Raw genomic sequence first — 13,173 nt, 5'->3', positions numbered from 1 at the left:
TTACTTTCATTCCTAGCCGATCTCTGCATTCTACAGATTGTTTGACGCTCTTTTTGCTTGATATCCATGCCTGTCAGAAACCTGGGGTGATCAGAATTCAACGAATAATAAACTACGATATTCACCTCTGTAATGACTCACATTTAGAAATGACAACACGGAACGGTTGCCTTGAGTTAAATGGGCTTTGGGACAACAACAAAAGATACTTCGGAGAAACGGAGGGTGCACAAAGTGTCAGTAAAAATGGTTGAAATTAAAAATCCATGTGTTTGGCCTTTCTGTGTCACCTGTGCTCCTACCTGTTTGTTCTCCTGCTTACAAGGGCTCCTCTAAATTGTAATATAATTGGCGACCTGTATTGACCATGAGAGCTTCAACAAAACAGCTTTCACCTTTTCTGACATGCGTGGCGTCCCACCAACGCAGATTGGCCTGCATGCCCACATCAAGAAAACAGAGCTAGAAAAGGTTTAATGGTTAATATCACAACCATGTTTACGGTGTTTTCAGTGCCCCCATCTCAGGCTCCTGTTTTCTAAAAATGTCCTGATTGTACTATTCAAATACCAATGCTCTAACCACGTTAATGGTAATAATAAAAAAATCACCTACAATTATAATTCAGTAATTATTTATGGAATCTCATTTCATACATGATTATTCCCTACGTACAAGGGCAAACACAGATTGATTTGTTTTCCACAATGGCCGTCCTATAATAAACGTCCTACTCTGGCAGTCTGTATAATATTATGGTTTTACTAATACTGATGCAATTTCCACATGTTGCTGCTCAACAGGTGAGATAAAGTCCCCGAGGACGAGTTGAGCTACGTCGTAACAAGCTGCAGTTCAGTGATTAAAGAGCTCTCGGAATGTTTGTTTCCATTTTTTTCCCACTCTGAAGTCCAACTTTGTCCTTTCACATTTCACCGCCACCTTTTAATCGGAGCTAGATGAAAAGTCTGTCTGCCACAGCAAATGTGATGGATATTGACGGCCTTTAATGTTGGCTGTCTGCGGCTGCTTGGAAGAATTTTGTTGCTGTGGCAGTCATTGAAGGTGCTTTGTTGTTCGAGGCTTCGCAGCTTTTAATATATGTATACAGGGTCTCACTTGAAAAGTTGCTTATGTTGGGTCGTTTTGCAAAGATGTACAGTTGTGTGTTTCTCAGAGGACACAAGTATATCATTTGGCCCCAGACTCCATTTACTTCTAAGCATCCAATCAAAAACTGTCAAAACTGTTGATTAATGTCCCTTTGTGCCAATACTATCCCTGATTCTTCTTCTATCTACATTTTAAATGGCTGAAGTACTAAAATAATAGAGAACAAAAACCTCATCTTTGTTTTGTTTGCGTTTTATATTGTAGTTTTAGGTTCACGTCACATGACTTAGTGTCAGCGGAATAATTCAGATGTCAGATTCTGCTGCACAAGAGATACAAAAGGGTTCAGGAAGCCGTTTACGTTCAGAAAGACTGAACATTTGCCCAACAAATTCAGTTTAAAGAGATGGTCAAACAAAGTTTGCTCGAGCTCGTCAGTCAGTCATTCGGAATTTTCCCTGTGAAAAACACGGATGAAACCGAAGCAGAGCATCTTCTGTGCAGCAGCTTTGATCAGAACGCGTCTGAATGGCGTGTTCTCTGAATAACTCCTTCTCCCACAGCAGCTGTTTATGAACTCGACCCAAAACTGTCACTCTGGCTGATGAACAAGAGCGCAAACAATAGTGACGGAGTTTTGAGAGAAGATCGTATCGGGAACCGTTCTGTGGTCCTTGCCCCCCCCCCCCGAGTAGCCTCGCCATTACATCCATTTTGGAACCACGAGGACGTCTGCTGTTGTGAAGATTGTTTTTCATGCTCCATCATTACATTCAAAGTGGTTGTGAGTGCTTTGACAGTTTCTGGGGTTTAGAAAAATGCTGCTATAGGGAAATTCTTTAATTTGCATTGCAGCATGGGACCCTTTTTTGCGAGAGCACGGATGGCAATAGAGAGAATGAGATGCAGTGGAGATCTCGGGGGAATTCAGTTTGTTTTCTTTGCTGGCTAAAACTACCCAGGTGGCACTGAGGAAGACTGGGATTGTAGCTTGTTTCTTCATTTTTTTGTTCATTTATTTTTCTAATGTGAAGGATTGCAACAACTCCAAACGTTCACGCCAACACAATTTTCTACCCTTTCAGCATCCAAGGTGTTAGGTCAGAAATACAATTAGACAAAAATCAATGGAGAACTTAGCATTAAATCTAACCAGACTCCTAACTAATGGAAAAGCTTGTAGATGGTTTCACCCAGAGCCTCAGCAGTGGTGCTATTGATGAGAAAGGAAACAGGTAAATTAATGTGGTTTCTGAGGGCTCAACTGAAGCCAGACAGACGTCCAGACTAGGGCAAAGAGATATTTGCTCAGCACACCAGCGCGAGCAGAGAGAGACAATTACTAGTTTATAATAACTCTTTGCATGTCATTGGCCGAAGGAAACTGAACTTAGGAGGCCTCAAACACGGCACCCAAATATGAACAGTAATTAATTTTTACTGAGCTACATTACTAAATTCCACGTTAGGAATTGCAAAAGTGGTTCTCTTTGGACCAACTGCTTGGATGTCACCTCACTCTGCCAACTTGCAGCTATCAAATTCAGAACACAGCTTGAAAACTCATTAATTTTCAGGCATGGGGGGGGGTGAAGTTACGTATGTATGAGGAAGGATGAGATGGACAAGAGAGCGTCAAAAAGGAAGAATTACACATCAAATTTATGAGCAACAGCTATGATCAGACATCAATCTTTGCCAGACAAGAGTGCAGCCCGCCAACATTTGCAATGCTGAGATTTTTTCACACGTTACACATTGCAAGAGGGCATTAAGTCCACACACATACAATTTTAGAAGGTTCAGTGCTAATGATATCAGTGACTCATTGATGTATTTCAATCTAAAACTGGTGGTCAATTAGAATTATGAAAGTAAGACACACCATTAAAATCCTTTGATATGTAAATCTGCCCCCATTTAACAAAATCTTTCATTAGTTAAGAGGTATTTATTTTGCTCTTTTGCACTAATTGTGTTTCTCTTTAAGCTAACACTGTTTTTGGGACTTCTTGAATTCGACATGTCAAATATGTAATCTTTTTGCTTCGTTTTCTTTGTGTAAGTTGAGCACCATCATTCACAAGTCTGGGCATACGAGGATCCTGCGTGACATCAAACTGTTCCACCAAAACAGCTTGGTGGGAGTTAGCGCTGTGATAACTACTGAGAAGAATTCCCTTTATTTTATTTTCCCTTAACTCCCCTCTCAGAGTCCCAGTTGGTTTAATTCCAGAGACGTTGCTATCATCAAACAGACTGATACTTGAAAAACTCCCTGGGTTTAACGCCTCGCTAATTTTCAACAGCAATAATCGTAATAAAAGCAATGCTCAACGCAAACTCCGTGGCTGTTAACCTCGTAGCCCCCAGAAGCCCTTTTTCCGTTGAGGTGTCATCATTATAATGTGCTCGTGTGTTTCATAACACATGAATCCCTGATCAGGTCAGGTCAGGTGTCAGGTGTCAGGTGAGAGAGGAGCGGATAACGGAGATTGTCAGCATTCAGAATTCCACTAATCCCCTTGGATTCACACAGATGCCTTTGAGACACAGGCTGAAATACTGTGTGAAATAAACCACTTGCGTCTAGGCCTCCTTCACGATGTGATGAAAGTCCCGACTCTTCCCACGTGGCGATGCAGCTCCTGCTCTCCGTTGGCAGGTTGCAGAACGCTACAGCTTGAAATAACGTCTCTCTTTCTTCTCTGACAGCTACAGTAAAAGCCTCAATCCACAAACATCATGCCCTGGAGTAACCATACAGCATTCTAGAGGCTCACTTCAGCTATTACACAAATGATATTGACTTTACGTGCTGACAAAACTTCAGTCCTCCAGTGGCTTCGTATTTTTAAATGATGCCCATCAGGAGAAACGGTAATAACTGTAATGATGTGTGCAATTCAGACGAAGCTAAACACTGGCACACACGGCAGGCGATGTGATTGCAGCGTCTAACGACGTCAACAAGGATGAAAGCGAGCGCACCGCGCGGTTCAGCTGTTCACTTTAGATGGATTCATCTCCGACTGGCCACAGAGTGATGAAAAACGCAAGTATCACTAACCAGCAAGACGCTTCTAATCAATCAGAGCAAAAGATTTAATGACAAGTTCTTTTTATAGATTGTGACGGCAATCATAGTATGCTGATCAAACGAGCTATTGATACAATCTGTGTAATTAATATTTGATTCAGATTTGCTGTATGTATGATGGGAGCATCGTATAGAACCCTTCAATCACGTCTCGCCATCTTTCTGCTGTTTAGGTGTGTTTTTTTTCTTTTCTTTTTGCAGCACACAGCAAACACAATCCAGCTTGCTATCAATAAATCTCAGGGTTTCATCAGATGGGAACAAAAGCAATTCAGGCTCCTTCTGCTGACGGACAGCTTTGGTGTAGATGACGAGCGCCTCGCCATTACATTTAGAAATGGCAGGGTATTAGACTGCCAGAAGGAGTATTTAGTAATTCAGTTTGGCTTATAAACCCACCAGAGATGGTGTGATTTTTACACAAAATGTTCATCTATTAATAGAAATCTTAATTACTCAAATAATAAGAAACAGCAAGTTCATTCTACTCATAAATAGCTTTGTTTTCTCACCTAAAACATGAAGATTATTTCACAATTGTAGATTATGAAAATATTTAACAAATACTGTAGTTAAATAAAAGCGTGTTATAATTTGTAAAAAAAAATAAATAAATAGCTGATTTAAGAATGTATATTGTTCCATCTATCCCTCTTCTACTGCTTTAACGGGATCACTATCCGGGCTGCCTTTGGGGGGGAGGCAGGATTTCAAAAATCTCAAACACACATTGGAGGACAATCTACTCTATAAATGCACATTTTGACATTTGTCAAAGCCATAGGATCACTACAGTTTTCTTTGTCAAGTAGGAATGAGGGAGGAGGGAGGGAGCAGATGGTTTAGGTGTTCCCTGAAGCACCCATGCAATCATATATTATTACGGTGAGGGTTCTTAGCATGCTCTTGTTTTTCTGTATTGTGCAAAAAACACAAAACCGAAACACTTGCAGATGAGGAGATTTGACTTTGAAATGGTTTATTGTTTAATTCACACCTACGCTAATGTCATTAGTTCCATTTAGATGGCATCTGTCCACCATCTGTAGTTACAATGGAACAAACTAAAGCAGGAGCAATAGATAAAATAATACTCAAATTCTTTTTTATCTACAATTGTCTTTTGAACCTAAATATAACACAACAAAGCCATTAGTATCATTGTAACAGAAGCTTTTTTTTTTTTTAAACAAATCTGCTGAAAGGCATCGTGAATTGGGCTCCGAAGTTGCTGGATTACCGCAAACTAACTTGCAGAATCATTCATCATCCAGCCCAGACTCAGAATGAGAAAGAACCCAATTTAATTAGGTGCAGATTTTGCCATCAATGGTCTTTGAGTTCATACACCTTCTATATGGACCAACTCCAGGGTCTCAATGTTAATAATTATCTGTCTCAATGACAAATTAATTGGCTTTTTGCAAGTGATTAAAGAGCAGGCAAGTGATGCAGTGTGCAAACAGATGCATGATTCAAGCGTGAATGAGAGTCAAGTGTCTCTTAATAGGGTTTTTCACATCTCCGGTGTTTTCTAATAGAACATCATTATACACACGGTTGTATTCAGGAGGAATGGAGGAAAAAGGAGAGGAAGAGGATTTTTTAAAAAAGGATAGCTTTTTTGTTATTATTATTATTCATTCTGTCGAGAATAACCTTTTAAAATGTCATCTTTGTCATGAAGGACTGACCCGGTACTGGAGTATCACCTCCACCTACAAACATAATCTGACCTTCAGATGCAAAGGTTGGAGTTACATCAAAGAACTATCTGTTAAGAAGTTTCAACTAAAGGAGAAAAAATAAAGTGCAGAAAAGCTATCACTGTCTAAAGTTGAAACCGCGGGTGGTGATTCAGTAGAAACGGTGTGAAACCACAGCAGTCACTTGATCTCTTGCAGGATGAAACAGTTAGATGGCTGTGTGATGGCAGAGAATAAGATACCATATTAAGCTTTATTTTTCGCAGCTTGTTTAGAGAAATACATAAGCGCATTGGAACATGACAGGAGATAAACTCGAGCTTCAGGCGAGTCCTCTTAATCCTGTCTCCTCAAATATATTTTACATCAACAAAGAGTTTCCGAATTTAAAACATGTTATCACCCCAGCGTATACATTAAGCCTCCTCTTGCCTTGTCTGCTTGTCATGAGCTAAAATATTCAGGGGGTTTTTCATCACTAAACAGCTCAATTTGCACAGTCACTGCCTGTATATATCATCATATATCTTGCATGCAAATAGAACTATAAATACACCAACTCATCTCTCAGACGTATCGTTATGGTTTATAGCACCTGCTGCAAAACACCCAGCATTCACATTGTTGCGGTACCAGTGGTACCAGTACAGACAAAAGGCAAATATGTTTCACATCCTCATCATTTAGGGGTAAAATATAATAACTTTAATCTAAAAGAAGTAGCAAGATATTGAGAAACATGAACTAAATGCTAGCAAACAGAATAGAAACAAAACATCTTTTAACTGAAGTAAACTGCTTTGAATGAAACTGACATGGTTTAACTTTATGTTATGCAATATTATGTAGAATAATGGCCCCATCACAGTGATTTCACTTTGCAATAGATGAATGGCAGCTGCAGTTAATCCGTCACAAGGATGGAATCAAGTCTTTCTCTTACCTGTCTGAGTCAGAACTGTCACAAATGTCCCATCCAACAACCATTTTTCAATTTCTTTTTCCGATTTTCTGGCAGGTAATAGCTTTTTTTTTTTTACTAAAGATGATAACATTAAATGGCCCATCCGAGTTCTAATGTTGTAAAGGTATTGCTATTTTTACCATCTTTCAATCAACTCATCTTAACATTGTGCAGCAAAGTCCTGAGTGTAGTGACACTGGAAACAGCATTTCGGTATAATAAAGTGTTGTCTGGCATTTAAAATGGGTGATATCAGTTTTCCAACAGAGTTTTGTTCACATATAGATCAAATCTGTCATGATATTTCACTTGAAGTTGTTCCCAAACAGTGTCAACGGTGCCGCAGAGCTAAAGATAGAGTCACTGGGTGAGGTTTACCGCCCCTACAAGCAGACTCAATACAGGCAGAACCAAAAACCAGGAAAGGAAGGGCTGTATAACGCTGCCAAACCTAATGCAAATATAGATAAAATAATAGAAATTCAGTAGGAGCTGACAGAAACAGATGTACAGTCATGAAAAGTGTGTCAAGCCTGACCCAGGAGAGGGACAGTTTGGACAGATTTGATCATTGTTAAAATAGTATAGTAATTTAAACTCGTGTGCTCATTTCTAAATAACCAGAGTGTAAACAGAGGGAGCACCCAAGAACAAGAAGCTAAGTTTGTTTAATATTGCAAGGGGAGCAAGAGCAAGAGTTTGAAGATTAACCACAGGATGCCCTCACAGAGCAGCTTGTGGAGCTATGAGAGGGACCAACTGTGCAATGTTTTTCTTCCAGCAGGTCTTTTTACACAAAGACTTACACTGCTGCTGTGAAGGCATCAATGATTAGCATTCAGAAAGGCAGCCCAGATAAAAACCATCCAGCACTTGGATGAGGATAGAGCCAGAGCAGGACAGCAGGATGCCCTTCGACACCAAATCTTTAAAAAACCTCCAATTACGTGCAGTAATTCGTCAAGAGAAATAATTTCATAGTAGTGCCGCGATGACAGCTCAGTTGGCAGGGAGACATTAAATGTGATTTAGAAAGAGAGCACACTGTCTCTCCGATGATTTTCATCCACATTGTAGCAATAATAAGGTGGTGTCTTCCAAAAGGATACACTGAAAGTTGTGAAAGACAAGACAAAGTCAAATGGAAGAGCAGGTATTTAAGCTAGGCTTTCACTCATGAATTGTTACCCAATGACTAACAGGACTGTGTGTCAGTCTGTCAAAGTTCTGATGAGATAAGTAGTGCCTCAGATCAAGTGATTTACATGTCACAGTCAGTCAACCCCATGGGTGTTGCTGCTGAGCTTGGTCAGCGCTGGCTCAGTGTCTCCTGCAGTCCTCTTGTTTATGGATGTGAAGGAGTCCTGCGGTAAGAAAGAGAGAACTAAGCCTGGTCCCCACATATGGGCCACTTCCTGCTCAAGGTTTCTACCTTTTAAAATAGAGCTTTCACCTTTTCCCCTTCTTATTATTCAGTATATATGAAAAGAATAAAACCCAAGACTGGAAAATGGCAAGTCTGGTAAAACTATGGTTTAGGAAGGGATCCAAGGAAGATCTATCATACTGAGCGGACGTTGTCTCCTAGGGCAGATTGATCCACAGCCCCAGGGTTGGCCTTTCTCTTTAATGACAGCTTTAATTTTAAACCCCGTCAAAGTCCCTTCTGTAATTTTGCACACATAGTTTTCACCTCATTCTGAACTGATGGTGAAGTGATCGCAGGGTTTGAACACAGTGTTTAAGGGATTTCTGCCCTGTCTACCTCGATTGAGCCTGTTAAGGCTACGTAGATGACAGTCTTGATTAATTACTCTGCTTTGGGGCAAAGTGTGATACGTTAGTTAATGAACTTCCAGTAAAAGCAATTAGCAGTTGATGGCTTGTTTTTGGTGTTTGTTTGACAAGCACAAGCCCCCACAGTTTAAAGGTGACAAAAGGAGAGCTCTTCAAGGAAAAACATGCTAAACTGTGTATCAAAACTTCAAGGTGGGTAACGCTCATATTCATTCCTCATCTAGGCCTTTATACTATAACAGCAGTGCTGACTCTGCATTTTTAACATCCTGAGCAGAGCACTGAAAAGTGAGGCAGGAACGCTAGCCACTGTTTTTTATAATTCCCCATGCGTTTCCGATGGGTTCTGGTGCTCATCCCAACAGTTGCCAGGTGAGAATCCTACCTGGACCGTTCATCAATCCAGTGCAGGACACAGACACCATTCATCCGCTCAATCTCAATTAGGGGAAATTTAGAGATTCCAATCCAGCTAATGTGCATGTTTTTGGACAAGACTTATTTTTTCCTATCAGGTCCTTAGAGGCCAGGCTCAATTTAGAGATGGACCGCTCTGCTCTCAAAGTGCTGTTTTACTTGGGGGAACAGGTGGCTTAGCCTTTACGTCCTACTCCCCACCCCAAAGTATGAATATTAATGCAACTAGAGTAATTACTGTGGCTACAGAATCACTGATTATGCGCTATCTTAGCTATACTGTGATAAACCGAGGCTCCCAGAGCATACTGTAGGTATGTGATTTCTTCCCTCTTTGTCAGTTCTTGCATGCAGGTCCGCCAGCCGGTCCTGCTCAAAGTTTCTTCCAGTTAAAGGGAGTTGTTTTGTTTTTTTCTTGCAACCATTGTGTGTTTCTCGTCAAAGCACATAGAGATGCGCTTGATTGTAAGAAATACTACATAAATAAAGTTGAACTGAACATATACCATGCAAAAAGGCCAGAAAGGAAGACTCCTATACTGACCATAATCTCTCACAGCAGCTGTCACTAACCAAACCTACACTGGCAGTGATTTAATTACCAGGAACATAATTATAGCTGTTTGATTTCTGGCTGAACTTTAACAGCATGATGTGCATTTACACATTTGAGTTCATCGCGAGGCAGTGTGGGAGCTGCTGTAGGTGGGTAAAGGTATAGATGGAAAACACTGCTCTGAGGCCTGGGAATCTCATTATGGAGATTGCGCTGCCAGAATCAAAGCAGAGACGAATTTGGCAGCAGCTAGCTGCCACAACTAAGAGAGGCGGGAAATCTTTGTTGCTTAGAACCTCCAGAAAAAAGAAAAATAGTTTTAGTCTGTTTCTCTACAGTCCCTTGGGTATCTAAACTGATCCAGACCCTTGAATCATTTGCCAACATCAGTTTGCCCGTGACAGTCTGTTTTCCGATACAAAGGAAGCCTTCATAGGAACAAATAAAGGGTATTTTTCAAACAGAAAATAACAGGACAAATAATCATCTCTCTTCCAAATGCAAATTTCCAAGTCGGGGCAGCAGCTGCTGCATCTTGTGTGTTCATTAAAATTGCTGCAGCATTTAAATGAATGTCAATTTTTCTAACTAGCGCTTCCTATTCTTGGTGGCAATTTGAACCATTTGAGTGTTTGGTGCAAACAACAGGCATCACGAAAATATGTGGTGGATGAGCTGTGCAGATTGTAAGGCCCACCAAGGCAAACAATATTTGTGATTTTGAGCTCTCAAACAAATCTGATTTGCTTGTGTGTCCTGGAACATCGTCACAGTTAGCAACCCCATCAAAACCACAAAGACGTGGGTAAAAAAAACAACCAGCGTTGAGTGTTCCAGGGTTAAATGGACTATCTAAACTGTGTTTGACACACAGTTAGCAGATACAGACCTTAAGCCACTTCAGCTGAAAGCTGTGCTGTTCAACAAATCCAGGTAATTTCATTGAGACTTTAAAACAGCTTTTTGTTTACCTACCTTGGCCTGCTTTCACTAGCTGTGGATCATGTAATAAAAAGCAAAAGGGGGGGAAATACTAAAAAAATAAATGCTGTTTCTGACCTGTGTTGTATACTACAATGTAATAGGAAGCTCTATGTACTCCAGTTTCCTCATACTGTTGATTGGAGGGAGACTTCTGTGATGCACTGGGGACAGCTGTGACCCCCTTTTGGGTTCTTATCATACTGATTAAACTGTTTGAAGCTGCAGACATACTTGTTAAAATATGATACCAACCAATCCATCCTTTCAGGACATAAACAGGAAATTGCTGTGGTACAGGGCACAGAAAAAGGCAGCGGATCCTTTGGGTCTTCATTCATTGAGAACTTTATTTCATCCATGATCAAGGCTCAATTTGATTAGAATCTGGGGAATTCAAAGGTCAAGTGGTTATATTTGACTCAAAATCAATCTTGCATGGTTAAAGAACATAAACAGACTTTTTCTCTATTTTTTAGGAATGTGAGCAAAGCAATTAATCCAGTTAATGATTTCAATTTTAGAGCAGAACTACCGGTAGATCTTTTAGTGATAGGTCAAATCAAAAAAGGGAAATGGACTTTGTTTCTCTAACTGTCAACTCATTCTGGCTCCTGTTTTTTTTTTTTTTTTTTAGGTCAGAGACAAATGTGACGGCTGTCAAGAAAAAACCCTGCATGATTCTGATCCTCTGTCTTGGTATAAATCATGTGATTTGGCCCATCAACTGTTAATGTAAGTATACATACATCATAGAGACCAAATATAGTTTCATTTAGTCAGTCAAAGCATAGATTAGACCACCTTGGAGATAGAGAAGCCATTATTTACATCCACCTCTGACCGCTTTTCCCTTGTGGGATCCCTGAGGGGGTTGCTGGAGCAACCAAGTTCCTCATTAACATGTATTCAGGTTTTTTCTGCTATGCCAGGTACTCTGTGTTATAAAGAGGGAACAATGGAGCCACAGACACACTGGATGAATGACTTTAATTGATTCTATACTGGGGACACAACCATACATATTGTTTAAATGAGTAGAGTTATTACAAAAATGCAGAGGCTGAAATGACACCACATACTTGGAGTTGCAGTCGAAACTTTCAAATTTTAGCTCTCTCTTAGAATTAGACCCTGTGCAGTCATTCGTTAGTAAATCTGACTGCCCTAAAACATCTTAAATAACAATGGTTGGCTTCACAAGTTAATAAAAAATGTTGAATCAGATCCTGTTATTGCATTCAGACCAGTTTGTCATCAAGCCTTTCATTTTTGGATCATGGCTATTACTTCAACGAGACATATGCTCAACTACCTGGAGCATTTTTGACTCTCAATGCGGGATTAAGGAGCTTAAGCTCTCTTCCCAAACCCTTCCGTCGTTTACCCCTTTCTTTGGAGAAAATTGGCATCGTTTACTGCTGTCCCCACAGAGCTCATTGTCAACCAATATCCTGGGCACAAAGCTGCCCTGACACTGAGTTAATCCATGCTCATTTAAATTGTGTTCTCAGGGGAAGAAAACAGATTTAGAGTTCAGGTAAGTGATGGTGAGAAGACGTTGTACCTGAGGCAGAATGGACAACACTGCCAGGAATCTGAGGGAAGAATAAAACAATGTCTGCTGGACGAATTACACGCAGTTGACTTTGCGACAATAGAAACTAAGTTGAATCTGGGGACAAACTGGTTAGCAGAAATCCTGTTCAATGTGCGGATAGGCCAAAAAGAACATTTTGAGAATATGGAGTAAGAAGATCAAGACTTCCTCTGGTCAAAGATGCTTTCCATTATTCTAAATTGCAATGATCAAACCTCCATCTGCTGATGTTAACTGTGAAACATCAGTCGTTAATTATCTCTAAATTTTGCCTGCAATTTAAAACTAATCACATGGAAGGTTCCAGCTTGACCCAAGACAGTACAGAAAGTATTGCAGGAACTTTCCTAGTATGTCTCTTACCTAATAAAAATGAAAGTCTGCACTACACCAGTGCTCGAAGGATGTCCAAGCAATAATCAGAGCAAAGCCCCAAAGTGGGCTTTCAGAACAGCAAAAAATCAATTCATTTTATTGGAATTGCCACACTCCATGGGGTTTGATTTTCACTGCAGCAATTTCTGTGAGGTTCAGCTTGAGAGAACCACAATGCCTCAGCCCTTCAAAGAGATTTTAACCACTTACACTTGGTTCTACTGAAATTCAGTTTGAAATCATAAGTCTGAAATTGTACATAGGAGGGTTCAAGGGGGGAAAAAAGAGAACACTTTACCTTTGATAAAGTTAAACTATAATTGTTCCACACGGTCAAAGATGAAATCAAAAGGAATATCTTTATTGCCTCTTGGGCTGCCTCTATTTCACCTAGAGGTGAATTTGCCTTCAGTACAGCACACAAGCCCACTCTTTAGGTTTTATGGTATGGCTCTGCAGCCCCTCCTAAATAGATTGGGTTAAGCTCCAGCTCCGCACCTAAACAAGCTTTGTTATTTGATGAATTGCAAATTAGACGGTGTTGCACCAGGTGTCCGTGAGATG

The 13,173-nt window shown here is 40.3% G+C and overlaps 1 protein-coding gene across 4 annotated transcripts in view; it reads left to right on the top strand.

The window, feature by feature from the left end:
- The window catches only part of LOC130540248 (leucine-rich repeat and fibronectin type-III domain-containing protein 2), an 87,730-nt gene that overhangs the window by 33,628 nt on the left and 40,929 nt on the right, over positions 1-13,173 (top strand). For all 4 annotated transcript variants that reach the window (XM_057059261.1, XM_057059260.1, XM_057059259.1 and 1 more), the window contains one exon: positions 11,272-11,369. The gene's annotated coding sequence lies outside the window, so the exon portion shown is untranslated. The remainder of the gene's footprint in view (positions 1-11,271; positions 11,370-13,173) is intronic.

The sequence above is a fragment of the Takifugu flavidus genome, chromosome 16 (assembly GCF_003711565.1).
Source record: "Takifugu flavidus isolate HTHZ2018 chromosome 16, ASM371156v2, whole genome shotgun sequence".
NCBI classification, from domain to species: Eukaryota; Metazoa; Chordata; class Actinopteri; order Tetraodontiformes; family Tetraodontidae; genus Takifugu; species Takifugu flavidus.
Note: the sequence above shows the minus strand (reverse complement) of the source record. Positions and strands in the feature narration are given on the sequence as shown.